The sequence below is a fragment of the Leptonychotes weddellii genome, chromosome 6 (genome assembly GCF_054177405.1).
Source record: "Leptonychotes weddellii isolate Sample4059 chromosome 6, ASM5417740v2, whole genome shotgun sequence".
In the NCBI taxonomy this organism is placed as follows: domain Eukaryota; kingdom Metazoa; phylum Chordata; class Mammalia; order Carnivora; family Phocidae; genus Leptonychotes; species Leptonychotes weddellii.
In genome coordinates this window covers 5,192,548-5,198,669 of record NC_138374.1, presented here as the reverse complement: position 1 = coordinate 5,198,669, position 6,122 = coordinate 5,192,548, and the positions used below count along the sequence as shown (strand labels likewise).

The window sequence follows — 6,122 nt, the reverse complement described above, 5'->3', positions numbered from 1 at the left end:
CTCCTAAGCATAAGACACAGTGGCCCTCATGGACCCCTACCAGTACCTCAGGTCTACTGCAGCAGCTGACTGCCACACTTCTAGATGAGCTCCTTTTGTTCCTCAGTACACAAGAGGCGATGACTAAGCTTCCATGCCTTGGAGAGGATGCAGTTATATCTGGTTGGATGCACGTCTTTCTGACACAGAGCTACACAGACTGGCAAATCTTCAGCTGAGCTCTTTGCTCAGTACCTTATTTTACCAATTATTTTTAAAATTAGATTATGTACCAGGTGATGGGGAAAGATACAGCTAGAGGCAGAAATTCGTATCAGGGGGAGCGTTGCTTATTGCACTAGGTATAAGTGATCGCAACAAAACAGAGGGTCAAGACCCAGGCGGCCACTGGGCAGAATTCGGGAAGGGACAGGAGCATAACAGTTATCCATCAGAGAGCAAGCAGGGAACTGTCACATGCCCCTGTGACAAAGCGATTTGGTCTCTTTTCTTTCCAATAATGTTGTACACAAGTAGGCCTAACAGGCCCAAACGTGTCCCTTTCATCTTGTGCAGAAAGCAGGAATAAATGTTCTTTCTTCTCGGGTGGTCAGAAAAGTTATGCTGCCTTTTCCCACCTGGACCCCAGGCAGAGTAGGTACCAAGCAGACTCCAGAGGAGCCACTTGGGTGGGGGCCTCCATCCCCCTCAACAAAGGAAGCTAAGTAACAGGACAGGAAAAGCACTTGTAAGAGTCTTAGAAAAACCCAAAGGCAGTTGCTTTCCCTGACAGGCTCTCAACTACTGTCACATGACCCAGTTCCCAGCCTGCTCTGCGGGCTTGCCTGGGAGAGTCAGGTAAGGTGTCTGGATGTAGAATTAGGCTCCACATGATTCCTTCAGATAAACAACCCTGTGTAAGCCAGTGAAGAACTTCCATGCTCTGGTCCCTGACCTTGGGAACATAGAGCTAAGTGAGACAAGGTCCCTGCCCTCCAAGCCAACAGTCTTGAAGAGAAAAGTCTACAAGGGAAGAGACAAGTCTACAAGGGAAGCAAGGCAATCAATGCAGGATGGACTATAACTGTGGGACAAACAAAGCCTGAAGCACCAAGGACGGGCTGGTTGCATCAGGGAATGCACCGGACAAAAGAATTTTCACACCCGAAATATAAAGAAGGTGGTTTCGGGAGCATCCTCATGGGCAAGGAGAGTGATGGGCAAGCGTAGAGTCGGATGTGGAGGGGCACCAAACACTTTGCCCTCCGAGGTCTGGTGTGATTTTTAAGCAGAGAAGTTGCATTGATTAAAGCTACTCTTTTTTTTTTATTTTTTTTTATTTTTTTTTTAGATTTTATTTATTTATTTGACAGAGAGAAACACAGCGAGAGAGGGAATACAGCAGGGGGAGTGGGAGAGAGAGAAGCAGGCCTCCCGCAGAGCAGGGAGCCCGATGCGGGGCTCGATCCCAGGACCTGGAATCATGACCTGAGCCGAAGGCAGACGCCTAACGACTGAGCCACTCAGGCGCCCCGATTAAAGCTACTCTTATTCACTGTTCCATAGATGACTTCTCCTCACAGGCAGGAAGAGGGATCTGTGAGAACGAGCCAGATGGCAATACAGCCTGATCAAAACGGCTCCTGTATAAAGAAGAATCCACATGTTTCTGCCTCAACAATTAGAGCCTGAATAAAAACATGGTTTTTCAGGGAAAACAGATAAATACGGTGGCCCTGCTGGACCTTGTTCATAGAGAAATTGCCATTACAGATGGCAGAAGAGAAACGGAATACAACTCATATCCATCTCGGTGGTTTTTAAGGGGTAACAGACCAATCCTTCCTTGAGGGATGGTCAAGGGTATGTGTTGCGTAGGGGCAGTTAACTTTTTGACTCAGTACTAATGAAACTGAAAAGTACGGTTACAAAGGTAGCAAATCACTGCTCTTATAAAAGCTGGAGTAGAGAAACAATGACCCTCAAGTTTTAAGTGAAATATAATTACTTCATCCCACTCATCAATCAAAGACACACCCTTTAAAAACTGCCAGTTGTAAAGGTCAGGCTTAATTGATCAGGAGGGAGAAAATTTTATTCTGTCCCACCTTCCTTCCTAAGCCAAGTGAATTAGTAATTAAAAATTCCAGGTGTCCCTTCATCAATTACTTTTCCATACATTTCCCGTAACTGATGTCCCCAGAAACGGCTTAACTAAGCACCTGACCCTCCCCACCATTGCTAAATCCTCAGATTCAGCAGTCTTGTCTGCACACAGGTAGCACAGTGATGGGGAAACAGTGAAAGGAATCTTTTTATAACACACAGAATGGAAATTTCAAAGCGACTTCCTACCTTCCACTGACTTTGAAAACAGATGTGAGTTTGGGCAGAAACAGTTTCTCTCTTAGTGTTCGGATCCTATTAATCATTGTAAACTGAGGTTTCACACAGGCCAACTGGATGTCGAAGGTCTTGCCAACAGGGACGATTTTACCATAAAAAATCAGCTCCCTGCCCTTCCCAGTCTTGGAATTTCCAGTGACAGAGGCAGTGGATAGTTGCAGCGTGTAGGCGAAGGAAGCAAAAATGAAAATCCGGAGACGATGTTCATTTCTGATTTCGTGCATGAGCACTTGAACCCTGTTTGCACCAAATACGCCCCTGATCTCGCTTCTGCAACAGAGGCTTACCACCCACATCGCTGAGTTCTAGAGCAGCCGGTAGAGATGGGGCATCCTAAACCACTGTTATCTGAGAGCAAAGTAAGACCCGAGCAAGTGGAAAGACGTTTCTAAAGATAAAGAGCTAAGTGAGGACAAAGTCAAAAGCACTAAATACCCCACCTTAGAAAACAAAACCCTGACGCCAGGTTTGTGGTTCCCAGGACAGCACTCTTCTTCCCCGTCCCCAGCCGCCACCCCACACGCATGGGCTCCTTAGGTTTTGCAACCTCATCCTCTTGCCAGCCAGCTCATATAGTTCCTTTTGCATTAATCTCAGCTGTTCTCATGGCTTCTCACACACCTTCTGTAAATGATGGTCATATTGAGATCTACAACCCTAACCTGTCTTCCGATCTCAACACCAAACTGCCGGATGCTTCCTGGACATCTAAGGCAGGTGGCCTCTCACAGGTAGAGGGTTCCAACCCCACAAATTCAGGATACTCCCACTAGCGCCCCCCTACTCTGTGAACCTCCTGGACCCTGAATTCCCTACCCCACGAATGGCAGCACTGTCTGCCCAGAAACATCCTAAACTTCCCCTTTACTGCAAAAAATTCGGTCATCACCCAGTGCTCCAATGACTCCAACATGCCCACTCCTGCCCTAGACGAAACCCACATCATCTCCTGCCTGAAAGAGCACATGGAGGAGTCTTCCTAGAATGTGGATCAGATCATGCATTCTAGCAACTCAGTATTTACTGAGTCCTCTTTGCCTTCTCAATACAGATTAAAAACAAATAAATAACTTATTTTATTTTGGCTCAACACAATCCAAAGGGTATCCAGCTGTGGGAGCATGTCATGAGCTACCTTCAGAGGGTGAGCCCCCCCGTCCGTGGGGCTGTATGTGTTCCGCCTACTAAAAGAGGCTTCCCCACTTTTGCCTGGGAATGAGTAGGGGCTTCAGACATCAGGGAGAAACTGGACAAAATGACCCTCTGGCCCCTCCCAAACGTGAGATTCTATGAGATGACATCTGCCTGGCCAGTGGACTCTTTCTGGAAGAATTGCCCTGCCAGGTACACACAGGATTAGATCCTCAGAAGCTACGTTTCTAGTATTTAACCTTGCTTCCTGACCTGAGATGAATGAATCAGGACAGGGCCTGAGAAGGTGACTTGACAGACACAAGTAGTGGACCTCAGCCATCGAACCCTGTTATGGTAGCTCTAGGCGAGGGCCCACACATTCTTGCTGCCAGAGCCCACAGAGTCCCCTTGGTTCCTGTGCTTTTTGCAACCTGATGGTGCAACTTTCCATGAAGTTCACTGGTTTCCGTACAATGGTTTCCCTTTTGTGTGTTTCTAGTCCTTGTGACACCGAGTTTGCTCTAAAACTCTGCTTTCTGGGTCCCCTAAGGCCACGGAGAGGACCGATAAAGGTCTCCCCCTTGTGTTGGGCCCTTCTCAGGACTGTGGGGCAGGGAGTCTCACTCCCGAACCAAACTCCTGCTCTGCCCTGAGCCAGCAAACCAGACCAGAGAGAGCCCCCAGGGTACGGGTGGCTGCTCGGGCCAGTTTTCAGAGAACAGATGTGTCCCTGCACCCTCCTTGACCTAACATTAGTCAGGCTCCTCTGAGCCGTTGGTGGCCTGTCAAGCCCAGTTTTAGCAAAGAATCCTATTGAGCGCAGATTTAGAGAGAATCCTGCTGAGCCAGTTAAAAGAGACTTTCCCCTACCCTTGACATCTAATCAAGTTTGTCCTGGTAATATTGTAGGCACTGAGTCTTCCATCACCGCTGCTTACAGATCCCAGGCTGCCCTGGCTGCCTTCAGAGTTGAGCTCAGTTCTCCACTGGGGTTTCCCTCCTCTACTGCGGTAGCTCCCAAGTCTTGCCATTTTAGACCAGTTAACAGTGTCATTTCTCTTGAACAGATGGGAATGACCTTGCAGGAAGACGTACAGAGCCTGGATGGCCCCTCGGAGCATCGGCCAGCTGGGGAAGCATGGAGCCCACTTATGTCCTGACTCTGACAGAGACTCTCCTTGATCAACCCAGAGTCAGGCTTCTCTGAGAACTCGATGTGACAAGGCCTCACCCTTGGGTTCTATCCTTGGCCCATTTAGTCCAGTTTTAGAAAGAATCCTGCTTGTTCCATCGAGAAAAAATCCCCCACCCTTGATATCTGATCAAATTCCTCATCCCCCACCTGTCCAGCCAACTTAGCCAAAATCCCCCTTACCTCTTAGACATTTTCAATCCACTGACCCCCACCCTGCTCCTTGGTGGTGAATTCCTACTTTTCCTTATATTCAAAGTGGAGTCCAGACTCTTTCCTCCTCGAAGACCCCATGTAGTGGTCTCCCTGAATAAAATCTGCCTTACCCTTTTTACCCAGCCTTATGAATGATTTTTTTTTTCTTTAACAACTGCCTGCCTTCTAAGAGAATGCCCAAGGATTAATACGACCTCTAAAGTATCTTTCTATAATCAGAACTTAGAAAATACAGATTTAAAAAGAAAGAGAAAAAAAAAGAAAGGAGGGAAGGGAAGGGGAGGGAAGGGAATGGAGGGGAGGGGAGGGGAGGGGAGGGAGGGGAGGGGAGGGGAGGGGAGGGAAGGGAAGGGAGGGGAGGGAAGGGAAGGGAGGGGAGGGGAGGGAAGGGAGAGAGGGAGAAAGCCAGAATATCTGTATCTCCTCTCCTCCTCGCCCAGGCTTGCTTGGGCACATTCCCTGCAGCCTGGACCATTAACCTGTGGCCTCTGGACCAGCATGTGCTAGGTTTCTAAGTCATTAAGCGGCTAAGTACCTTGTGAGCAGGCATCCACTGCCGAAGTGCCCGATTAGGCCCATTTCGAGCTAAGCTCGTCCTAGGGAAAAGCAGACTGACATGCCCACATCGACGTCACCAGGGCCAGACTGTGCCCACCACTACCTCGAGTGCTCTGAGGACAATATGGCATGCTTCTCAATGTCCCCAAACCCCGTGTGGGGTGCGGGTGGCCAGACCTGCTTCATGAGCCTGCCGTTCAAGCCACCCGAAGCACCTGCCCACGGATTCATGTTCTCACCACCAGCAATTTCCAGGCTAGGTTTTTAAAGGATCCAAACTAAATATCTGCCACTGTTAAAGAATAAGCTATAAACCATGCTTTGTGGCTCCAGAAAGGATTAACTAGGAAAGCTTCTTTCAAATAACATATTTGTCTTGGGTTGACTGTGTCAGTTATGGAAAGGAACTCAGGTCCCTGATACCTTTGATATGTGCAGGCGGTAAGGGGTAAGGCAGAGAGAAGTTATACACGTGTATAATCACACACACACACACAAGCATACACACGTACACATACATATGTTTCATAGATACCAAGTCATCTGCCACATTTACAAATTAAAATTAAGATGAGGATGAAAAATAAAATTTGCTACATGAAAACATGCTTTTACATTTTGCTAGAGTCTCTGAATT

At 47.9% G+C, this 6,122-nt stretch overlaps 1 protein-coding gene across 2 annotated transcripts in view; it reads right to left on the bottom strand.

Annotated features, from left to right (window-relative positions):
• C6H10orf90 (chromosome 6 C10orf90 homolog) overlaps positions 1–6,122 on the bottom strand; it is a 200,040-nt gene that overhangs the window by 172,274 nt on the left and 21,644 nt on the right. The gene's annotated exons all lie outside the window — the stretch shown is intronic.